The sequence below is a fragment of the Tenrec ecaudatus genome, chromosome 13 (genome assembly GCF_050624435.1).
Source record: "Tenrec ecaudatus isolate mTenEca1 chromosome 13, mTenEca1.hap1, whole genome shotgun sequence".
Lineage (NCBI taxonomy): Eukaryota > Metazoa > Chordata > Mammalia > Afrosoricida > Tenrecidae > Tenrec > Tenrec ecaudatus.
In genome coordinates this window covers 57,946,848-57,972,690 of record NC_134542.1, presented here as the reverse complement: position 1 = coordinate 57,972,690, position 25,843 = coordinate 57,946,848, and the positions used below count along the sequence as shown (strand labels likewise).

Here is a 25,843-nt window from a genome sequence, read left to right as displayed (position 1 = left end):
TGGATCCCATTCTTGCCCTAGCTGAAAGTTCTTTGCCTTTTACAGCTTCTAGGAGCTCCCAGAATTCTCGGCATTCCTGGTTTTGTAGCTACGATAGACAAGGTCTTCTGATCCTGTCCTGATTAATAGTCTCAGAAACTCTAAAGGGGAAGTTCTACTGTGTCTTACATGGTCCGTATGTCCTGGAATCTACTCGATGGCAGTGGGTTTTGGTTTCCCTCTCGCTCTTTCATCACATGGTGTCTTCCTCTTGTGTGTCTCTCCAATTCCATTTTCCCTTTTTGTAGGAGATGGACCACTAAGAAGGAATTAGATTTATGACCTCCCCTCCTTCCATATGGCTTCGTTACATAATAAAAAAGAATCATTTTTTTTTTTTTTACCAAATGGGGTTGCTTTCATAGGTACAGATATTAGAACTTAAAACACAATGCTTTGTTCAAGCCATTACTTCCACTCAAGGTCTCACCTAGGGGTTTTTGGGGGATTTTTTTGCTTTGTTTTGTTTTTAACTATTTAACTTGCTTTAATGTTTCACCACAAATGGTGAAAAATACTATGGTACAGATAAGAAATAACCATAATGGTGTGGTCGACCTTCTTAATATGGAATTATATATCTAAAACATATTCTGGTTTGAAGACTAAGTTTGGTAGTCAATGCAGCTCTATGGGGTCTCCTCTAAGAGGGCGGGTCCCTGTGCGCTTCTCGCCTTTCTTCATTTTTCCAGGTCCACCATGCCTGCCTCCTCTCTTCCCATCTGTGCCATCAGTGGCTCAGGGGTCCCCCAGGACCACCACGTCTTCATCCACCAAAGCCACCTGGGTACATGCTTCAGCCTCCACGGAACCCACCTCGGTCTCCACCATGGCCACCTCTGAACATTCCACCAGGACCTCTGCGGTCCAAGAAAGCCACCTCTCAGGCTGCCTGTTCCACGGTCACTGCCTGGGGGTTTAGGGGGACATGAGGAAGCCTGAAGGTGTACGGGCCTTACCTTGGCTGCGTTCTGTAGTCCAGGCGAAATTCTGATGCCCACAACCCGGGTTGGGGCACTGCCAGTCCCCGGCTCGGTGCTGGGCATTTGCTCCACCAGTGGAGTTCCCTGGGGAACCACAGGGTTCTCGTGGGGAAAGGGGCCCTCAATCTCCTCCCAGGTGACCCATCAGCCACCAGAACCTCCTAGGCCCCCGAAACCTGCACAGAGCGCTGCTCTCTCGGGCGCATTCCCTGCATGCAGTTCGCGGGCGGCTTCCTCCAAGCTTGCTCCCTTGAAAAGCATTCCCGTCAAACCACTCCATCGCAGCAGCCCTGGCAGTCGGTGGTCATCACAGGATACAGTGGCACCGCCTTTGGCCTTCCCGGTCTCCTGGTCCAGTAGAGATAGATCGTGGGCTGCCCAGTTCTCTTCTTCATCTCACCACCTACCCTGCTGCAAGCAGCCTGTCACATCTACATGTAATCCCTGCACGTAAATCACATTGCTGTCAGGGTCTTCGTCTGCACAGACAGGTGGGCCGGAAAAAAAATCAAGATCGGGCCCTTCATCCACGGGTCCACCAGGCCTAGAGAAGCCACCCTGCTCTCCAGCTCCCATTCCACCGCGTCCTCCACCCCGCCCACCTCTGCTCATCCCTCCATGACCAATCCCCTTTCCCTGCCCCGGTTATCAGGGCCACCCATGCTCCAGTTCTCTCCTGGTCTGGAAAATCCTCCAGACGCCTGCCCATAAACACTCACCCCACTGGGGTGGCCTTGTTTGAAAGAACTCCGCTGCCCGAAGCAGCTGCTCTGGTGGCTACACTGGCTTGGTACTTGGCTGTCGGAGCCGGTCTGGTAGGAGAAAAGCTGGGTAGCAAGTGGGCGGCTTGTCAATAGCTGTTCTGCTGCCCGTAGTTGCTCCACTGTCCATAGCTGTTCTGCTGGGAGTGACTGCCCTGATGGTAGCCAGTGGGCTGGGAAGAAGAATAGCTTGGAGGAGGACAGGTCGCAGACCGGTCACTGGCTGCATGGGTAGCTCCCAGGCACCCTGAGGGTAACTGCAATGCCTCTGTCTATAGCTTGTGCTGGGCTGGTTGTCACATCCTGGGCTGGATCAAAGTGGACTAGTCTCAGTGGACTTGGTACCATCCTGTGGTCTTGCAGTGAAGTGGTGGCTGGGGGCTGCTAGGGAGGCAGGCTGAGGGCCATACGCAGACTGAGCTGCATGAGAGGCCTGGGTGGTGGGCGCCGTTGTCGTGGTCCTGTCATAGGCGGTAGTTCTGGACAGGCTGGCTGTAGGCCTTCAGGACAGCTGGAGTACTAGAACCAGTGGGAGGCTGTCATGAGATATTGCATAGGCAGTCTGCCCATAGGTAGCAGTGGTCTGGCCCGGGGTATAGCTGACATCGGTGCCCATAGTTCCACAACTTTGTGCTCATACGCCTGTATGGTTGGTGGATATCCCTGAGTGGTGAGGTGGTGTCAGTCCAGTAGCCCTAGTGGAGCAGCAGCTGGGTTGTAGGTAATGTAATGTGTGGGCTCCGCTTTCTCACCTTCCTCCTCCTTCTGATATGTCCAACTCTCTCTTGCTTTCCCTTTTCCCTGGAGAACTTTTCAGAGCAATGTGTGTGTAGTGACTAAGGGCCTAGATTTTAGGCCATGGAACTTCTGCATATCGAGCTCAGATCTCTTGATATCAATTGTTGAGGCTTTACATTCTATATAAACTTCTGATCCTAATGACTCAGAGGGTAATGCTGAGGGTTACCTATGTATATGTAAAATTGAGCAGTAGCCATGATTTGTTCTTGCTTTGTACTCTCAAAGTTTATTGTATTTTTCTAGTGAAACTTTGTCCTGTGCTCCATCACACTCGTTTATCTCCTTGCTTAACATGTCTTTTAACCGTAGAGATCCAGTTATGAATAATAAATTGTCTGGGAAAAAACAGTCCATTGTAGAATACAGTCCCCTCCTTAAGCTGAAACCTTTCCATGTCTGACTTAACCCCCTACAAACCCACAGCTGGGTTCAGAACCTATAACTAAAGGATTAAATTTTCATTGTCCCCCTTCTATTTTGGTTAGGGTTCTCTAGAGAAACAGAATAAATTAGATCGCCCTTTCTCTCATTGTTATTATCTGTTACTGAGTCAGAAGTATTGAATCATTTCTGACTGATAGTCACCCTATGAACAACAGAATTAAACAGTACTATCCTTGCAATCATTACGATGTTTGGGCCATTGTTAGAGCCACTTTAGCTATTTTGTTTCTACAAAGCATGATGTTTTTTCCAGAGACTAGCTTCTCCTGATTAAATATCCAAGTACCCTGAGACAAAGTCATATATCCTTGCTTCTAAGGAACATTCTGGATGTCCTCCTTCCAATGGATTTGGTTGTCCTTCTGGAAGTCCGTGGTATATTTGATATTCTTTCCCAATACCATGAGTCAAAGCCATCAATTCTTCTTTGGTCTTTCTTGTTCCTCATGCAGGACTTTCATGCCTGCAAGGCAATGAAAAATATCATGGTTTGACTCAGATCCACCTTAGTCTTCAAAGCAAAGTCCATATTTTTTTAATGTTTAAAAACACCCTCTTCCTGCAGATTTGCCCAGGATAATATGTCGTTTGATGTCTTGACTTGAGCTACTATGGGCATTGGTTGTGGATCAAATAAAATGATATCGTTAACAATTTAAATATTTCCTGTTTGTCATGATTTTTCTTCTTGGGCTAGTCTGAGTATTTCATTTTCTTTTAGCTGAGGTGTACCCTATAAAGTGCCATCAGTTCTTTATCACATACTACCCCCGACATGGCTGAACCTTTACTATTTCTTTCCAGTACACTGAACCTGCAGTTATTTACTTTTATTCTGATGTTTTCTGTCATTTAATATTTGCCCTTTTTATTGTTAGGTTCCTGGAGTTAGTTTTGACTCATAGTGACCTCATGTTCAATCGAACAAACCATTGTCCAGTCCTGGCCCATCTTTAACATTGTTGCTATGTTTGAGCTGATTGTTGCAGCCACTGTTTCAATCCATCCAAGGTCTTTCTCTTCTCTTTGACTTTATCAAACATGACATGCTTTCCTAGGCACTTGTCTTTCTTTCTTGATAACATGTCAAATACATGTGAGACGAAGTCTAGCCATCCTATCTTCTTAGAATTCTGTCTTTATTTCTTCTGAGACATGTTTGCTTGTTCTTCTGGCAGTCCAAGGTACTTTCGATATTCTTCACCAACACCATAACTTAAATGCATCAATTCTGAAGTAGTAGTATTCCCTTTTCATTGCCTAACTTTCACATGCATATAAGAGAATAGCTTGAGTCAGGGGAACCTTAGTCCTCAAAGTGACATACTTGCTCTTCCACATTTTAAAAATATCTTTACATTTTGCCAGTACAATCCATCAATTTTGCAACCCAAGGCTTGAATTTTCATTCAATTCTTTCAGCTTGAGAAATGCTGAACATGTTAATCCTTTTTGACTTTATAATTCCAAGTCTGCACATTTTATTATGATACTTTGTTGTCTTGAACTGCCCTTTGAAATTTTCTCTTCAGCACTATTACTTTATCATGACTGCCTTTTGTTTTAGCTATTCTATATTCAATGTGTCTACTCCACAGTTCAGAGCTGTTCTATAATTTGATAATACCTCCTGGTATCCTATTTTAGGCGTTTCAGTATTTCCTCCCTGTTTAATGATCAATTGTATGACATCCTGATGTCATCCCACAATTTCTCAGTTCTTTTGTTATTTAGGATTCAATGCATCAAATCTATTCTCAAGATGGTCTCTAAATGCAGGTGGGTTATACTGAATGTTAAACTTTGACTTTTGTTGTCTTGTTTTCTATCTCTCTTTCTCCTAGCTGCAACTTGAACTTGCTTATGAGCAACTGATGATCTGTTCCCCGTTTGGCCCATGGCTTTGTCTGACTAATGATATTCAAATGGTCTCTTCCCATAGATGTAATAGATATGATTTCTGTGTATTCCATCTGGAGAGGCTCCATGTGTAGTCATCATTTATGCTATTGAAATACATTGTGAGTCTTTACAAAGTTCTAACTTGTGATCTTTGACATTACTTCTATCACTGATAGTGTATTTCCCAGCTACCAATTCTTCTTCTTTGTTTCTAGATCTATTCTGAGCTGCAATGCTGTCGGGGATAGAGTAATATTTGCACATCTATTAGGACGACATGTTAATAAGACTATTTTTCATATTTACACACCAATCGCTAATGTCAAAGATGAAATGTTGAGAATTTTTACCAACTTCTGCAGTCTGAAATGGATCAGACATATAATCGAGATGCATCAATCATTGATTGGAATGTGTATACACTAGAAATAAAGAAGAAGACAAGAGAGTGAAACAAACTGTGTGTAATGTATTAGTAACACAGAATAGGGTCACAATTGTGAGGAACTGACAAATCAGAAATCGGTAGGAAACGTATCCCAAGAAAAATGTCACATATCTCAGATCAGATTTGACAGCAGAAACAAAATGTGCTTCATGGGTGCATTGAAAGGGTTTGGTCACTTACTGCTTTCTAGTTTTTATATCTGAAGTAGTTAACAATTCACTGATATCTACCTATTCCGCATCAATTTCTCTCTTTCTTCTGATAATAACACTTTCATTTTATCTTTTCCAGTTCAAGTCATTTAGTTCAAGTGTGGTTGAATCTACACCTCACTATGTTTTTAGCACATAACTACAGCCTGCCAGTATATTATATCACCTGTGACATGTGATTGGTTTAGGAAAAAGCTTCTATAATTAAATTCCAGGACTAGTCAAGGAAATGATCTGTAATATAATATTGGGACTGTGTTCACATCTTAGAAAAACCCAAACAAAATAATATACCTCTCAGAGCATGCTAAACTGGAAGGAACTGGCTATGAAGTTAATGATGACCTATTTGTCATCACGAGGAGGAAGTGCACCTGGCAGCAAGGCAAAGGAAATGCGATCCAGTCCCGTTGATAGCAGAGCCAGTTGTGTAGTACCTGTTTGCTCCTTCAGAACTGCTCTCTACCTTTCACCACGGACTCTCTACTCCTAGGTGCCCCACTTGTGTAAACTATTTAGAGAGTAATTCACTGCCCTCCAAATAGGACGGGGCATTGCAGAATCCTCAAAGAGTGGGGTAAGAAGATCTAATTCTCTGGTTGTGCCTGCAGAGTGTGTCATGCATTCGCCAAGTCTCCTGCCAGGTTCTGGTTCTTTGTACAATTGGGTGGAAGGGTGCTCATAGCTTCACTTCTGCTAATTTGGGGAATTTCCCATTTGACTAGTTCTTGTCTATTCAGTACTCCTTACTTTTTAAACAGTCCCTTTGGATATAAATGGTCCTCATTATTTTAATATGAATGCACCAGCTGTTTCCTAGATGAGACAGCTAATGATACCGCACGCTTACCTGATATCAGGTCAATGCTGGATGTCTCACACACATGAACATTCCAGGTTTTACTTAATGCATTTTGAGAAGTGTCTCTATCACTTGCAACTAAAAAGAGTCATGACTAATACAATCTTTCTTAACCCCCTTGAGGCCACCTTGTGCATTTTACTTGGAAAATAATTGCTTTAGAAACGTGGACAGACACATGATGGGAGTTAAAACTCACTTGGGTTGGAATGTAATTTTCAAACCAATCCATCATGTCACTCATGATCTATTAATCCTTGTCCTATAGCATTAAAACAACCCTGCTGGCCATAAAAAAAAAGATGCAACCTCTAGTGGGTGCTGAATTTCAACCAAATCCTTACACACACAAGTTTCTAAGTTGTATGAATCAGACCTAAACATATTTCTTCCAATTAAAAGGTGTGAAAAGAGCAAAGAGAAATGGCCTTTTCTGTTTGCTCAACTCAGCAACTTGGCATCATTAACAAATCTTGAATGCACATAGGTCAGAAGCTCCAAGAAAGTGAAGACTGTTTTATAAACAATCTTAGAAAGGCAACCTTTAAGTCAAAAGTTCTATTCCCTGCTGACGTTTATTCATTTAATCATTTGTTTACAAAAGGTGGGCATGGCCCTGAGTTACAATGCTGTTTGCTCAGTGGCACTATATTAGGAAAGGTTGTGTGTAGTGCATTAGTGATACAGAAAGAGAGATTGCCTGAGTCAGGGGTATTTATTTAGTACATTGAAATACAGTAATTTCAGCAACTCCCTGAGAAAGAATAGAATTAGTTTATTAAGGCTAAAATAATTTTTAAAGCTCTTGCTAATGAATATCATGAAGTGAGATTATTTACCAGTTTTTCCTTAGTTGCCAGAAGTGTAAATGCAAGGCCTTGGCTGAATATTGAAGTAAGTTAAAAGGGTGGATCACACTTGGATCTTATTGTTCCTTACCAAAGGTATGTTTTATGAAAACATTTCTACAGTGAGACTTAGTAGAGCAGTTTTAGTTAGTTAATATGTCCTCCCTATTTCCATCATAATCCCTGCAGAGAATATGACAAAGGGATCAATAAAAGATGACTGTCATGGAGTAAATTTGGACTTTGTGACCTCATGTGTGTCAGAGTAGACTTGTGCTTTCAATTGCTGAGTTTCTTGGAAGTAGATTGCCTGAACTTTCTTCTGAAGTGCCTCTGGGTAGACTCCAATACACTCAAACTAGCAGAACTATTGCCCACAGGTCTGAGATTGGGAAAAATGATTATCCTTTCTATGTTGGTGCCCCGGTGATGAGGACTGACCAGGACTTTTAAAGAAAACTATTCTTTTGGAGATACAGAATAGTATCCCCCAAGCCCCAAAGAAACTAGCTTTGGAGATAGTGGAGCCATGTTACTAAACATTGATGTTCTCAAAATAAACACCACTGCTGGGATGAGGGTTATGAATTGTTTACAACTCCCCTTCCTAAGTCATGATGATAATGGCTAACAGTTAATCATCATTTTCCAGAAACTCAGACACTATTCTAAATGCTTTACAAAGATCTCAATTGTTCTTGTAACATTACAATGAGATGGCAATTATTCTAAGGTAAAGATGTAATATTATCTCTGTTTTACAAATCAAGACTCTCAAACATACAGGGATGCAGTGCCTTTTCAATGTCCTTATAGCAAGTACATGTCAAAGCTGGAATTCAGCTCCTGGTTGTCTGAATTCAAGTCCTAAGCTTGTAATGAGTACACTATACCATTTTCTAGACCACAGAAGATGGAATTCCCAGAAGGGAATGAACCTTCTACCCAAATAAGCATTCAAGTAATAAAAGAATGGGCCTTTCTAGAAATTACCAAGAACATTTGGAGAGGGGATACTGCATGGAATTTCAAATAAATAAAGTTCTTGGGTAAAAATATGAACACCATTCTATTCATAGATCTTATCTAGTAAATCCAAGGAACTTTTAAATATCATTAGCTCATGCCATTTCTAAGTCATAGTCAATAAGATTATGGCACAAGTAGGTAGATGGGCATAAGTTTAAATGACAAGGTATTTCAGTATAAAGGAATAAATTCATATAGTTCCCATAGAATATCATGGTAAGTTTTCTTGCTGTAAAGCAAAAATAAACCCTGGGCTACTTATATGTGACAGATGGAATTGTAGGGATGATGGGAGTGGGGGGAGCTCTATATTAGGACATTGAAAGGAAAAAATACATTTCTGCAATGTCCTGAATTGTTACTCGTTTAACTGTTACTTTGGGGTTAAGTGTGACTTCCTCCATGAATGTCTTATTTATGTGATCATAAATGAGAAATGGGGACAATCTGACCACATATTTCCCAGGGGAATGGGTGGCCCTGGGTGGGTAAATTTATATGTTATTTCTGCTGATCCTATTTTTCTCTCTTTACAGTTGAAGTATTGAAAAATACTGTATTTCTTGCGGCATTTTTATTTTCCATTTTAGGAGTGATGAGCCCTGGGTGTATTGGACACTGTTCTGTTTTGAACTGGACTATGAAAGTGGGGCTAAGAAAATCAAATTACCATGCTGTTTTGCTCCCATATTTTCCTGGATGGTTTGTCCACTATGGGGCTTCTATCCCAGCCTCCAAATACTAGCAAGGTGCTCTTAGTAATGTCCTGCAAGTGCTAGGAGTAACCCTTGCTTGTAAGTCTCCATACTCTTCCAGCATCTACATAGTGAAATAGACGTCAGATTTAGTCACTCCTGTGAAAAAAAACTCTCCAATGACTAAGCAACATGCTTAGAATAATACCCAAAGACCTTACCAAATGGCCCTTGGTCATTGTCTACCTTTTCCTCCTTACCCTTCTTGGTGCTGTCTCTGCCATCCTGGCCTCCTTTTATTCAAAATGTCACAGATGACTCCACTATCATTTTGAGTGTGTTTCTCTTTACCAATTATTTTTGCAGCATTAAAACAAATAATTGAACTAAATTTTCTGTTTACTGGGAGTTAAATATTCTAATGTTTTAAATCAATAAATCCTTTGGGACTTCTAGAAACACTAGAATTATTTTATATATTTTATGTTATGCTATTTCATGTTTCATAGTTGAACTCCATCTCATTAAAAAGGCTCTTGCTCTCCAGGTTCATATTCTCAGTTCTTAACACCAAGCCAAATTTCTGAAATCTGGGATAATCAACAGCCATGGGAATTCTGTTATAATATTAAGAGAGGACAAAGAGGTCCAATAATCATGAACATTTTTTTGAAAAAAGTTTCCTTGAAATATCACAATCATCATGCATTTACTATGCATTAGATTTAGGGATTTATAGAGATACTTAATCTCACAGAAGCAGAATACTGATTACTGTACTGTGTTGCAAAAGGAAAAACAGCAAATTACTCAAATTTTAATTATGATATTCAGTTTTAAACAAGTGTATAATAATTGACTTTGTGTGGAATAATTGATTTGTCATTTAAGCAGTAATTTTTTATGCAAATGGACTACTTTATATGTGTGAAACCATTATTATAAAATTAATTATAGAATATAATATCTTGCAGAACTGACTACCAAGCGTTCTTCTGACTGGCTTATCCATTCATGAAAAAGCTGGGGTTTTATGTACATTGATGAGCTTTATAACTAGATGAAATTAAACCACATTCTACATGCCTGCTAAATGTGCTTTGCATTGTAATTATCCTTTTCAAGTGCTGTATAAACACTTTTCCTCAAGGCTCCCCATTAATGAATGTTCACAGTAACCCTAAAAGCTAGATAAGCACTGTAAATCTTCCCTTTCAGGAAAGTTAAATTTCATTCTACGACTAAATATTAAATATTTGAACAACAGTCACCTTGTGGTAATATTATATTTACTTATGTGGATTCCTTTATTAGAGGAATAAAAAGTGTGTGTGTGTGTGTGTGTGTGTGTGTGTGTGTGTGTGTGTGTGTATGTGTGTTTCCTTAGCTGGTGGAGAAATCAGAGCAAAAACAAAGGATAATGACCATGGAGCCATTGAGGCACAGAGTTCAGAAAGAGAGGAGTGTAGCAGACGCTACCTCTTTGGGTCACATCAGCTTAGTACATGGCTTCCCATGGACAAGATAATGCAACTGTGACAGCATTATAGAAACTTTGTTCCACCCTGGTGTATGGGGCTGTGATCCACACAGTTGGCAGTTCAAAACCACCAGCAGCACTGAGGGAGAAAGATGGGGCTGTCTACTGCCATAAACAGTTCAGTGTCCAGAACCCACAGATGGCAATGAGTAAGGAGCCGCCTCAGATGTTTTAAATTAACTTAGAATGCATATATCGTATGATTTGAATTTTTTGCCAACCCTTCCCTGACCAAGAAAGTTTCTATTCTGAAACAAAGCACCTTCTTCCCTCCCTCCCTTCTTTCTTTCCTCCCTCCCTCCCTCTTTTCCTTCCTTCCTTCCTTCCTACCTTTTTTCTTCCCCAACAGTTTTATTGGCATATAATTAACATATCATACAATTCTATACTTCAATTGTTCAATTGTATCAAAGAGAATTTTACAATCATTACCAGGTCAATTTTAGAGCATTCCCATCCCATGGTTAAATCGCCTTCCAGGGTGGATGATACCTTCAGGACCAAGGGTGTGAGGGGCGATGCTGGGAGGGTGGAGAGTGAGTGGGTTGGAAAGGGGGAACTGATTACAAGGATCCACATGTGACTTCCTCCCTGGGAGATGGACGGCAGAGAAGGGGGAAGGGGTGAGGGAGACTCCGGATAGGGCAAGATATGACAAAATAACAATATATAAATTACCAAGGGCACATGAGGGAGGGAGGAGCAGGGAGGGAGGGAAAAAAAAAAAGAGGACCTGATGCAAAGGGCTTACGTGGAGAGCAAATGCTTTGAGAATGATTGGGGCAGGGAATGTGCAGATGTGCTTTATACAATTGATGTATGTATATGTATGGATAGTGATAAGAGTTGTATGAGCCCCTAATAAAATGTAAAAAAATAAAAATAAATAAATAAAATGACTTGTGCAATCACAATCCGTTCTAGTGCTCCCCCCTCCCAATCACTGCCACAGAATCGACTGCAACTCATAGTGACCATACAGGAGAGAACAGAACTGCCCTGTCAGTTTCCAAGGCAGTAACCCTTTATGGGAGTAGAAAGTCTCAACTTTTCCCTGCAGAGCAGCTCATGATTTTGAACCCCCACTTGGTTGTTAGGCCCAACTCATAGCCACTATATCACCAGGGCTCCCTTTTACATCTAAAGTGACTAATAATTGAGCACCTCTATTGAGCATCTGATTTGTATTCCTGGGTAATACAGTTAAAGCACTAGGTTGATTGCCAAAAGTTTGGTGGTTCTAATCCAATCGGCAGAATTCAGAAGAACGAACTGGTTCCCTACTTCTAAAAATCGGCCACTGAAAGGCAATGGAGCACAATTCTATTCCCCTCTTAGATCACCATGAATCAAAATCAACTGGGCAGCAACTGGTTTGGAAGGCTGGCTAGCCACAATAAAATTGTTTTGTTTTTTTGGCCTTTAAGCTATACTTTCAGCTGGCCTTATCTTCTCTAAGAATACTAAGAAATTATTTTTTCCTAACAATTTCCACAGCTAGAAGGGAAGTTCCATGAATCAATGATTTTGGCTGTTGTCACCAGTTCTATGTCTGGCTCCTAGGAGAGTGCTTGGCAGACAGAATACCCTTAATAAATATTTGCTGAAAAAGTAAATGGTTACAAAACTGTCTCTTTTCTATGTTTACTAAAAATGAAATCAGCTGAGTTAGGATTATAACTTCTCACTTTAACGTAGTACCTATCTCATTATTCAATATTTCATACTACAATATATGGCAATAGTGAAAAAAATCAATCGTCTGCCTATTTGCACATAAATGACATATGTCTGGGGGTAATGCTGAGTCAAGAGTAGTCCTGGATATGATGCCTAAGATTATGTGTCAATGTGGCAGGTCATGATTTATAGTCATTTGGCATTTTTGTAAGCATGTAATTTGTCAGTGATGTAATTATGCATATATCTTCCGTTTTGTGATCAGATTTGCTCATCCTCCATTTTCTCATAATAATGATCTCACATAACCACCCACTGTTTGGAACCCAGCCATGACAATTCGTGTGGGGAAGGTGTAGTGAGATAGTCTGTGTTGTGTTGGTGTATTTTAATGTTTAGAGGAGTACGTGATAGGAAAAGATATTATGATTGACTTCTTAATGTTTTTGAGTTTATTGATAGAAGCATCTTTAAAAGTAGTTCAATTATGACCTAGAGGTTACAAGTGGGGCTGTGATCCACAAGGTCAAGGTCAGCGGTTTGAAACCACCAGCCGATCCATGGGAGAAAGATGAGTTTCTACTTCCGTAGAGTCTACAGTCTCGGAAAACCACAGGGGTAGCGAAACCCTATACTTTTGGGCTGCTATGAGTCAGTACTGGCTCAGAGCAGTGAGGGGTTCTGTTTTGTTCTACGTTAATAAGGACAACCTCACAAAAGACAGTATTGTGAAGTATTAATAACAAGTGAGTTAAAAATGACCACTTTGCTTCAAACCTCCCTTACATGGCGACTCTTTTCAGTGTCACTGAGTCTCGGCTTCCTTTGAACACGCTGCGCCCCACTCTTGGGGCACGTCTCTACACTTGTCAACCCAGCTGAACTGAGGTGGCAAGTAATAATCCTCTCAACCTCATTTTTCAAATCGAGATGATTTTACCCCTGAGTTAAACAATACAAAGAAACATTATTAATTTGTATTTTTTATAGTACACTAGAAAGAACATCCAAATTTAACTGTTATTAAGGCAATTCTGGTGCATAGAAACCCTATGGACAGAGAAGAACTGCCTCTGTAAATATCTAAGGCACTAAAATTTAGATTTGCAATCTTTACAAAAGCAGAAACTTTCCATTCTGTCTAGGGGAGTAGCCAATAGGTCCAAACTGCTAGCCGTGTGGTTAGCAGACCAATGCATAAACCGTTAGGCCACCAGGGTTCCTGGAACACAGGTAGTGTAAATAGATCTAGTCGCTACTTGCTACTCTATTAGTGAGCAGGTATGAACACACAGGTCTTAAACCCTTGCCAATGCAGAGTAGTATGAGTTTAGACTGCAATGATTATTTTTCACCTTAGGCCACATTCACATGCTCAATCATTATTTTCACAAAGTCCACGCTCTGCCACAAGCTGTGGGTTTAAAGGTTATAGAAGCTAGCAGAAGCCCTCATTCTCTGGCACCAATAATCTCTCAGATTGATGTCTCATCCCTGAAATTTAGACCCATGGCCAAGCAGCGTCAGTCATTCTGGCTCAAGCACTTTGACTTCCACATGGTTCTCCAAACTCACCGGCATTTAGTCATCACTTGAGCTTGAACCTTTGGTTGTGCACATGCAGAGGAAGGTTGTAGTGAAGCAATTTTATGACTTGTACAAAGATATTACTCTTTGATGCCCATCAATAGGGTTCAGGACAAAAAGGAGATCTGACTCACCAAAGGAAATATCTATCAATTCAAATAATTTATTTGGCTTCTTGTTAATTTCCCAAGGAACCAAAATTTAAAAAAATTCTCAGAAATTCCATTACTATCAAGGAATAAGACATACTGCTAGCTTAGAAATATTAGAACTCTAGAATTCGGAGTAAAGAATATAGGGACTGGGTTCTGACACTAAGGGTGCCCAGGACCTCTGCTTCTACCTTACTCGTCCCCAGCAACCAAAGTCCTTGCATAAAATAGAGAGATCCAACACTAGATTATAGACTCAACATGACATGCTAAAAGAAAGGAATTAGACAAGAAGTAGAGCTGGTAGGGGGACAATGACTATTATAAAAATGATAATGGAGAAGATGGCTGTTAATGGGAAAGCAGAGAAATGACTGTTATGAAAACGATAATGGGGATTCAAAAATAATAACTGGTGTCCTTTATGGCAAATAAGACAAACACACAAATATTATTCAACAAAGACAGAAAAGACCAAATAAATCAGATATCGATAATCCTGAACCTTGCTCTTTAGAGGAAAGGATGTAGAAATGAATACAGAATAGGAAAAGAAACTGAAAAACAAAAAAAGCAGTGAGAGAGGAGACCGATGGGTGAATTGCCAACTAACCTGATGTAGCATGGTTATCTTGAGCTTTCCCAAGCAGCATTAAGTCCAAATGACACACTGGTGGCTGAGAAGAAAGGTGGGATTCTCCCTGGCTCCCGACTCCCACCTAGTGACCAGCAATGTGGCCAGATCATCACCATCCATTGGCTGGTGACACTCTCTCTGTGCAGTCTCTGTTTTGCCCTGAGGTTGAAGCCTTGCCAACATAGAATGGCACTGAGCCCATCTCCTCCATGTCTGAAGGTTCATGAACTCCCCCTCATTAAACCAGCAGAATATGCTAATCGGCCCTGCATGGACAGAAACTCATCCCATAATAAGCAATCCTGCCCCCAGGTGTCCTGTGGACCTGAAGATTCTATTGAGGGAACAAACACCTTGACCTTAGCAGTCATTTCAACACGGAAGGACTGCTTTCAGATCAGATACTCTGACCTCGGAGCGGGGAGGTAAAGGGGGAGGGATCTATATAATCTAGCAGAAACTCTACATTGGACTGGGGTCTGCCCCTCCAACCCTGCTTGTAGAAGGTGGCCTGCTCTCCCCGGTTTTCTCCTTTATTTTTCCTTTTCATTCCCTTCCCTTGTTTTTATTCTTTCTTTCTCTGCTTGCCTTCTTATTTCTTCTGCTTCTATTTTCTTTTATCCTATTTCTTCATTTTTTCTCTTTTCTCTTACTTTGCTTCCTTACTAGTCTCTTTTCCCCTTTTAGTTTTCCATGCTACTTTTATCTTTCTTCTCTTTTTATTTTAAACCAGGCTTTTACTTTTGTTCATTCTTATTTCCTTTTAGGTGACAAATTATTTTTTCTTGCATCATTTACTCTCTCTCCTCTCTTTTGGACTGTTGTTTGTTTTGTTTTTTCCCTCCATTTTTCTTCTTGTCCCATCTGACAGATGACAGCAACTCTGCCTATGTGGTTCAGCCAAATAAATGCCTCCTGAAGCACAACTACTGAGCAAGGGCAACTACCCATTCCTGTACCACCTTGTTCTAAGTAAATAACTGAAAAACAACAGCCAAACCAGTCCTCCACTATGCTATACACACAGTCAAGAGAAAACGGCACACAGAGTTTGAAGACAACAGACAATTTTAGTTCACACATTAAAAACAAAGATAGCGTGAATCTAACCAATGACCAATATAGACAGCTTATCAAAGTCAGAGAACATTGGAAAGGAGCACAATTTAAGTACCTTGAGGATGCCAAACTCCTTTTCTGATGTGTGCACATCAAAGACTGCAGGATTCTCCAGAGCACAATTACCAAGGTGGAAGCCCCACCTCTAAGTATATAAACATAGATGGAGGATATATCGACAAAAAATAGCATCACATTTTAATATGTTACTTTAATAAAAGTACCTATCACTTTTTAGCAATCCTTTTTTACTTATCCTTATATTAAAAAATCCATTAAATACACAAATAACTCAAGCGGGCTTCCTGAAAGGGACTGCATCATGTATTTCAAACCACTGAAAAATAACTAACAGCAAAGATTCATATGGGAGATAAATGAAAAGATAGGGGGAAATATGTTTTTCAAGAGAAAGAAAGAAGCAACCAGATGGTTTCTTTTAAAATAGTTTGCTATCACTATATTTTCAGTGGAAATTGTTGGACAAAGAAAGGGGAGCAAACGCCTTCCATTCCTTGTTTAGGTCCGAAAGGACCAATAGTAGCTGTTTAAACAATTAACGTCCAGGGATGAAAGGACGATTAGAACATTTTCTATAATTACAGTGAGAAAAAAAATTCCTTATCCTGAAAAGTTAATGTAGTCCCTTAAAACCATAGTATCTGATTATGGGATCATCACATTCCACAGTCAATTTATGAAACCTCCCCACAGTGGCAAATGGCTGCAATGTGGTGTGCCCGGACACCCTGCTGGCTTTCCGTTGGCACATAGTGCCCATTTGCCTTCTCTGGCAGCTCTGCTTCTTGCCGGAAAGATTTTGCTCCTTCCGCTTCACTCAGCTCCTGCCCTTGGTGGGGTGCGAGTGATACCAACTGGCGAAGGAGGGCACGCAGACTGGGAAGTTCTCAAGTGTGAAATTGATCCCTTAGCCAAAAACTGAAAATTCCCTGTGGTTTAGCAAAAGTTCCATGAACTTTTGTTTATCTCCCACTGCCGCCGTAGTTCTTCTTGGTTATATCTGTCCCCAGCTGTGGAAGTAGCAGGATTGTCTTGTGAATCAATTAGTGCATGGGCACTGTTGCGCTATACACAATTTACATGCACCGGAGTTCGAGGATGTTCATCTTGTCTGTACTTCAAATTATAGAAATCCAACCATCCCTATTGCAGATTAGCTTCATTTTCATAAACTTTTATAACTAATGAGCCAAGACTGTTACTAGCATTCTGCCACAAAAATGATCCTCAGAGAAGAAAGGGACTCTGGCTTGTCTGCAGAGAGCTTTTACGCATGCGCGCGCATGCGTGCATGTGTGTGTGTGTGTGCGTGCATGCGTGCATGTGTGTGTGTGATCATTTCCAATCCATTTCTCCCCGTAGATAATTGATTTTCAATATTCAAAACTCTGATCATTATTTTTCTATGGTATTTCTGAGGTGGAATAAATGATACTTTGGTAAACAAATCATCTGACTTGATACCTCACACAGTTCTTTGATTTTTAGAGGATTTTTTTAAACATAAAGTTGAACAAAAAGCTCTTCTTTTTGACAAAAATAGTACCTAATACATTTACTTTCCTCTCTAATCACATTCATAATGCCTCACTACAAAATAAATACTTCCTAATTTTTGAAATGTCTTATTTTATCATCTGTGTAAAGAACAATACATAGAGTTTATAGGGTAATTTTGATTATTTATTTTCTGATGTTAGGTTTTTTAAAGAACTAGCTTGCCCACGTTTCCAGTGACTCATCAGAGCAGCTGAATGGGGTCAAAATGACACCTTGAGCATTCAGCAGCCAGCAGGCAGGAAAGCCATACAGGTGGGGCTCTTGTAGCCATAGTCAAATGCACGTGGTGATGTAACTGCTTACTCCTTCTTTCCTGCTGAAATTAACACCTGCTGTTGGAGGGGAAGAAACACCTGACCTTTTGTCTTTCCTCCTTCTATGGCACTGGACAAGAAAAAAATTACAACTCAAAACAAGGGAAACTCACTCTAGTGAAATAAATTCTCTTGCTAGATGTCAAATTATTTTAAGATACATTCAAAAGTCATAGGTCACTCAGGCAGGTGTTTTCTCTGATGTATATCAAACTTCTTTGGGTTTTGTTTTATAGCACATTTAACGGAGTGATATGCATCCAAACGCAATTCTGAGCGCTACAGTTTTAAGCTCACTCTTTTTCTCCTTCTCCGAAAGTATGTCATAACCCAAGAGAGCTGCCAACTCGGCACCACCACGTGCTCTCTTCTGAGCTGGGACCTTGTTTCCCGACCCCCTTTTCCTATCTGATTCCAGGCTAGGTTGCCAAGAGAAACTCATTTAATTTGGGAAGGTTCAGAGTCAAGAGCTAGTCATTATTAGTGGGAGGTCACAGCAATTGTATGTGGCAGCTGCATACATACATAAGCTCAGATTTCACGGACCTAGTAAGCTCTTCCTCCTTCAACTTCCGCAACCATCCAACATATAACAACCACATACTGTAAAGTGAGATTTTAACAAAACTATGAATTTACATATTTTACTCTCCTTATATACACTCTCACCATGAGAAGCATGCAACAGATTCTTTACTACTTGATTAACTTATGTTCATCTTTGGTGAATCCTAAATTGCTACCTTCTTTCTTCTCTAAAAGGTAACAAAGCAGCACCCACCCAACCATAACTTTGCATTGGTGTTGTTAGGTCCCATTGAGTCCGTACCAACTAAGAGTAACCCTTTGTACAACAAATGAAACACTACTCCCTTCTGCACCATCCTCACAATGGTTCCTGTCCTTGAACTCAATACTGCAGCCACAGAGTCACTCCTCCTTGCTTGAGGTCTTTGTCCTTGTTGTTTGGTTGGTCTCTGTGCATGCTCTGCCTGAGTACAATGAAACGGAAATTTGGTGTTTCCACTCTTCACAATGTTATGCATAGTTTGTTTTAATCTATGCAGCCACCACTTGTCTGTCCGCATGTTGTACTGGGGTGACATGTGTGTTGCTCTGAGGCTTAAAGTTATTTCAGATGCCAGACATTTTACCTGAGGGGAACAGGCTTCAGCAGAGCTTCCACAATAGGAAAAGACCACAAAGAAGATATAGGCTGGCCGTTTGGGAGGAAGTAGCTGCTGAAGGTCGTATGCATTGTATCAAAACATTGTCAGGTACTGAAAGTCTAGTGATAGCAAGCTGAGCAGTATCAGAAACAGTGTCAGAGCAGGGATCAGGAGTTACTCAAAATGTGACTGAGGAGGAAGAACTGACGATGACATGGATAGAGTAAAGCATTAAGGTTCTCTAGTTGCTGATGGAGCACAACTGAAGAAACAGCTACAAAAATATGCTAATAATCAGAACTTGGAATATACAACATATGAATCTAGGAGAATTTTAAGTTCACAGAATGATATCTAATGCATAAAGATTGATATCCTAGGTATTAGTAAGCTGAAATGGCTGGTATTTACCATTTTAAAATAACAATTTTATTGACATATCTTACACAATCCAATATATCCATTCACACACAATTCTGTTGTTCAATCTTTTGTGGAGTTATACAATCATCCAGGCTATCAGCTCCCCATTGCCCACCTCTCTCTTCCCATACCCACAGGGAACCATTACTCCTGTTAAACTTTTTGTAGCTTACCAATCTTGACTTTAATCTTAAATATACAAATAACCATATGCAAGTCTAACATGATTAATGAGTCAAAACAAATAACAGCCTTAATAGTAAGAGGAGGAAATATTAAAGAACTAGTGGTTAATTATGTGGTTCATCTGTGCCATACTGCAGCCTGGGTTTTTCATCCTTTCTGTGTGGTCCTTCTGGGAGGGACTGTCCAATTACCTTGCAGGTGTGGTTTGGGTCTCTTGCATCCATGCCCCTTCACATCGAGTTGGTTGCATGTTTTTGAACTTCTAATATCTCTTCCCATTAATACTTCATGATCACCCAGGCTGCTGTGCCTCTTCTATGTGGGCTTTTGCTTCCCTTCTGGATGGCTGCTTGTTTAATAACAAGCCTTTAAAATCCCATGCACTATACCTTTTGATAGCCAGGCACCATCAGCTTTTGTGTTAGTCAGGGTTCTCTAGAGAAACAAAATCAGGACACTTATGAATATATATTATATATATATTCATAAGTGTCCATATTTTGTGTCATATATATATATATATATATATATATATATATAAAGATAGGTCTATACAGTTAGATATAGCAGCTAATTAGTCCACACAGCAGGACAGAGGGCCAGTTTAACTCACTTTCGTAGAAGAGTTAATATACTGGAAGTCCTTCCATTTACGTGGGCAACCAAGTCCAAGGTCAAGGAAGCAGGCATCAGAGTCCTTCCTCAAGCAAGACAGGCAGAGTCGGCCCACCTACAGCAAACAGCAGAGCAGGTCAGCAACAGTCAGTAGCTAGGGAGTTTAGCAAAGCAGACCCAAGGTGGGATATCCAGCTCAAGCAACTCAAGACAACAGGATCCACCAGCATCAAACTCAAGTGATGTACGCACCAGCAGTGTGATGAAACAGGTCTCAAAGGAGCCTAGAGCTCTATCAACAAGATCCACAGGTTGGTCTGGCCCATAGTTGGTGCAGCACAGAGGTTGAGACAGAGAACGACAATCCCATCAGTCGTATATAGCAATCCACTTGACTTCTGCCTGTTGACCTTATATCCTACCACTCTTCCATATTCCTCTCTTGTTTCCAGAAATCCTATTGTAGATCCTTTGGGGTTCTCAATATATAAAATTATATATGTAAATAGTGGTAATTTCATCTCTATTTTGCCCAGTCATATAACTTTGATAACCTTCCATTGTCTTATATTATTATCTAGGACCTCCAGGATGATGTTGAATAGGAGTGGGGACAAGGAGCATCCTTGTCAGGTCCCCTTTTTCAGTGGGAATGCTTTCATCATTTCTCCATTGATTGCAATATTGGCTGTTGATTTTTCATATATAGCTTTTATTACATTGAGGTAATTTCCTTCTAATCCTGCCTTGTTGAGTGCCTTAATTATGAATGGGTGTTGAATGTTGTCAAATGCTCTTTCTATGTCTATTGATGTTATCATATGGTTTTCATACTTTCTCTTATTAATGGGATGGATAATGGTAATGGCTTTTGAGATGTTGAATCACCCCTGCATACCTGGTGTGAATCACATTTGGTCACGATGTATTATTTTTTGGTATAATTTTGTATTCTATTGGCCGAGATTTTGTTAAGGTTTTTTTGCATCTATATTCATTAGCATTATCAGCCTGTAGTTCTCTATTCTTGTGGGAATCCTTGCTCATTTTTAGAATCAATGTTATACTAGCTTCATAGAATGCTATTGGGAGTTTACCGCCCTTTTCTATGTTATGGAAGAGCTTGTGTGGAATTGGTCTCAGCTCTTCTCTGATGGCTTCATAGAATTCTCCAGTGACATCTTCTAGGCTGGGGCCTTTTTAAGTTGGAAGTTCCTTGATAACCTTATCTATTGCTTCTTTTGTTATGGGAATGTTCAAGTTCTTGATGTCCATATGAAATCATATGGGGAGGGATTGTTTTTCCAGGTATTTTCCCATGCCCCCCAAGTTGAATTCATTCAAGTACAGTCCTTCGTAGCACTGTGCAATTAGCCTTTTAATTTCTTTGGGGTCTATTGTAATATCCTCTCTTTATTTCTCATTCTAGATGTCGACGTCTGCTCCTTTCCATCTTTTGTTAGGTTTGCTGGCGGTTTGTTGATTCTATTAATCCTTTTGAAAACCAAACTTTCACTGAGTTGATTTTTTCCAATGATTTTTAGTTTCCCCACTCATTTAACTCTGTCCTGGTATTATAATTTCTTTTATTTTGTTATTAGGATTATTCTGTTGACTCCATTCCAACTGTTGAAGGTTTTGTGATAGGGTATTGACCATAAGTTTCTCTTCCTTCTTCATATTTACATTTATTGCTATCAAGCGTCCTCTAACAACTGCCTTTGCCGTATTCCAGGTTTGGGTATGTTGTATTTTCCTTCTCATTAGTTTTTATGAGCTCCCTAATTTCATTTCTAATTTGGGCTAATACCCAGTCCTTTTTGAGAAGCAAGTGGTTTAACCTCCATGTGTTTGTCTTTGCTATTTTATTCTTTCTTTTGTTGATTTCCAGCTTTATGGTGTAATGATGAGAGAAGGAAGTCTGTGTGACTTCCATATATTTGAATTTACTCAAGCTTGAGTTGGGTCCCAACATTTGGTCAGTTTTTAAATTTCTGCTGTGTGAACTTGGGGGAGGGGCAGTGGTTTTTAAATTTGTACTGTGTGAACTTAGGGGAGGAGGAGTATATTTTTTCAGTTTGGTGTAGAGCTCTGAATATGACTATCAGGTCGAGTTGTCTGATTGTTGAGTTTTGTTCTGTAGCCTTTTTGTTGAGCTTCTTTACTGATGATATATTTTTCTTGAAGAGTGGTGTATTGAAGTCTCCTATGATTATTGTTCCTGTGATGTCTTTTTTCATCTTTTGAAGAATTTGGTTGATGAATTTTGCAGGTCTCTTGTTGGGTGCATATTTGTTTATTCTGCTCATAGGCTCTTGGTCTACTGATCCTGTAAGCATTATGTAGTACCCATGTTTATTTCTTGTTATGTCCTGTACCCTGAGAACAATTTTATCAGAAACTAGATTTACAACTCCTGATTCTTTTAGATTGCCTTTCACTTAATATATTTTTGCTATCCTTTGACCCTCAACCTGGTTTTGTCTGTGAGCTGGAGATATATTTCTTGCAGGCAACAGATTATGGATTTTATTTCCTAATCCAGGCTGCTACTTTTTGTCTTTTAATGGGTGTGGTGTGTTCAGCTCATTAACATTCAGGATGATCACATACATCTGGATTCTTTACTGTCATCTCGTAACTTTTGTGATATATATTTTCCTCCCAAGCTCCTTAATTGTGATTTATGTATGTATGAGAGATTTATACTTGCCTTCTTTTCTCTGTTAGGTCAAAGAAATCTTGGTGTTGCTTTCAGTACAATGCCTTTTGTATAGTGTTACATTATGTGGTGGTCTCATATTTGTGTTCTGTGGATGTTGGTCTTCTGTCAAAAGTGAGTTGGAAAGTGATTGTTTTAGTGCTGGTTTTGTTGTTGTTGTTGCTTTAATGTACTCTTTGAATGTTTCCTTATCCAAGAAAACTTTTATTTCACTTTCCATTTTGGTGGAGATTTTGGTGGGTGCTCACTTCAGCAGCACATCTATTAAAATTGGAGAGTTTGGTGGGACAGAGGATTCTCGGGCTACATTTCTTCTATTTCAATTTTCATAAGATTACACCCCATTACCTTCTCTTCTTCATGGTTTCTGCTGATAAGTCTAAGCATATTCTTGTCTGATTACCCTTAAAGATCACTGCATTTTTTCTAGTTGCTGCTATGCTTTTCTTCTTTTCCTCAAAGTTGGATAATTTGACTACTATATGCCTTGGTGTGTTCTTCTTGGGATTCAATCTAATTGGTGACCTCTCTGCTTCCTGGATGATTGTCAGATTGTCCTTTATTATATTGGGGAAGTTTTGTTCCAGGAATTTCCTCATTATTTTACTGTTGGTTTTTTCATTATTTCCTGCCCTCACATCCCAATTATTTGGGTATTGTTCCTTTTCATAACCTCACTCTTTGTACTCGGGCTTTCTTCAGCTCCTTTAATTATCCTGTTTGAGGATCTTTCATGTGTTTGTACTCTGGAAACTTCCAAGGTTGTTGTTTCAGTTCTCTGCTTCTTCTAACCTATTGGTGAGATCTGTTACCATTTTCTTCATTTCTGCTGCAGTCCTTTAACTTGTATTTCCCTTGGGTGTATGGACTCTATCCTCTCTATTTTTTAATCCTTTTTATGTATTGATTTCCTGATATCTTGTATGACACTTAGCAGCATTCTGAAAATGTTTTTCTATGGTGGTTCAAAATCTGTTTTTTCTCTATATGTTGCTAGGTTAAGGTCATCTTCAGAATTCAAGTTTGTTTCTCTTGCTTTTTTATAGTGGCTTCTGCTGTGGGTTGCTGTCTGTGTGGGATTTTGGTGGAGATGTAGGTGGTACATTGCATGCAGTTCATTTGGCCCTGGGGACAGGGATGACTGATTTGCATGTGACACGAGTAGCACTGCTATGTGGGCTGGAGTAGCCAAGACCGTGAGTGATGGGGGGCATAGATGTCACCAGTAGGAGGGGCATGGTGTGTAAAACACTGGTGGCACAAGTGGAGTGGGCTGTGTAGGTTGAGCCAGCCAGCTGTGTGGAGCACTCAGGCTCCATAGATGGCATAGGTGGGTTAGTGAAGCATACCACAGCCATGCATTGTGTGTGGCACAACTGGTACAGTGGCCAGGGTATCAGGCCATGAACCACAGCAGGTTGTCAATGTGGGAAGGGGGGCAGGATGAACCAGAGTCATGGGAAAGGTTGACCCATGCACCAGAGCAGAGCCCTGGCACACTATGAGGCTAGAGCAAGCATCTGAGATACCCCCACTCAGCCTCCCAATCCCCAATCCCAGCAATCACATGTGGAGCTTTCAATGTGGTCACCTGAATTCCCAGTATTTACCTTTTGAATCAGAAAACCATATGGTTTCCTATGCCAGGAATTTAGAGAAAGGGTATTCAGTGTCAAGAGAACATTTCAAGTTCTAGCTAGAATTACAATGCTGTATTTATTTATATTCACATTCAAGGAAAACCAATCGATACAACTATTATTCAAATTCATGCACTAACCACAAAATTTAGTGCTTAAGAAATCCACTAAAATATTTCTTGTGAAATTACTCAGATATGCAATTAAGATGCATCGATGATTATTGATGATTAGAATGCAAGAGTTGGAAACAAAGAAGCAGGAACAGTAGTTGAAAAATATACACTTAGTGATAGAAAAGAATCTGAGTATCATATGATAACATTTTTCAAGACAAATGACTTGGTTATAGAAAATACCATTTATCAACACCACAAATATCAACTATACACATGGACTTCTCCAGATGGAATACACAGAAATCAAACTGAGTATATATCTGTGGGAATAAACTCTCAGTAAAATCTCAGTATCCCTCCCCCCAACTACCATGATCCGAATTCTACCTTGCAGGACTGGATAGGGCAGAGATTGTACACTGGTGCATATGGGAGCTGGAGGCACAAGGAATCCAGGGTAGATGATACCTTCAGGACCAGGGGTGTGAGGGGCGAGGCTGGGAGAGTGGAGGGTGAGTGGGTTGGAAAGGGGGAACTGATTAAAAGGATCCACATGTGACCTCTTCCCTGGGAGATAGATGGCAGAGAAGCGGGGGAAGGGAGACTCCGGATAGGGCAAGATATGACAAAATAACAATCTGTGGATTATCAAGGGCTCATGAGGGAGGGGGGAAAGGAGAGCGGGGAGGGAGGGGGGAAAAAGAGGACCTGATGCAGAGGGTTTAAATGGAGAGCAAATGCTTTGAGAGTGATTAGGGCAAAGAATGTACGGATGTGCTTTATACAATTGATGTATGTATATGTGTGGATTGTGATAAGAGTTGTATGAGCCCCTAATAAAATGTAAAAAAAGAAGAAAAAAAAGAAAATGTTTAGGGCAAAGACTGTACAGATGTGCTTTATAAAATTGATGTATGTATATCAATGGATTGTGATAAGAGTTGTATGAGCCCCTAATAAAATGTTTTATAAAAAATCTCAGTATCAGCAGCTCAAAGCAGGACAGGGGCAGACTGTCCAACACACCATCAATCAATCATATGTAAGTTCAGATAAAGTTGAAGAACATTAAAACAAGTCTATGTGAACCAAAATATGACTTTGAATCTCACCTAAATTTTTGAAAACAGACTTATTGCATTGAACACCAATGACAGAAGACCTGATGAGTTCTGGTTGAACATCAACACCACAACTCATGAAGAAAGGAAAAGGTCATTAATAACACAGGTCAGAAAGAAAAGATCAAAGTGGATGTCAGAAGAGACTGTGAAACTTGCTCTTAATTGTTGAGTACCTAGGCAAATGAAAGAAGTGATTAAATGAAAGAGTTGA

General features: G+C 40.1%; 1 pseudogene; it reads right to left on the bottom strand.

The window, feature by feature from the left end:
- Positions 1–657: 657 nt before the first annotated feature.
- Positions 658–25,843, bottom strand: part of LOC142423946 (RNA-binding protein EWS pseudogene) — a 38,366-nt pseudogene continuing 13,180 nt past the window's right edge.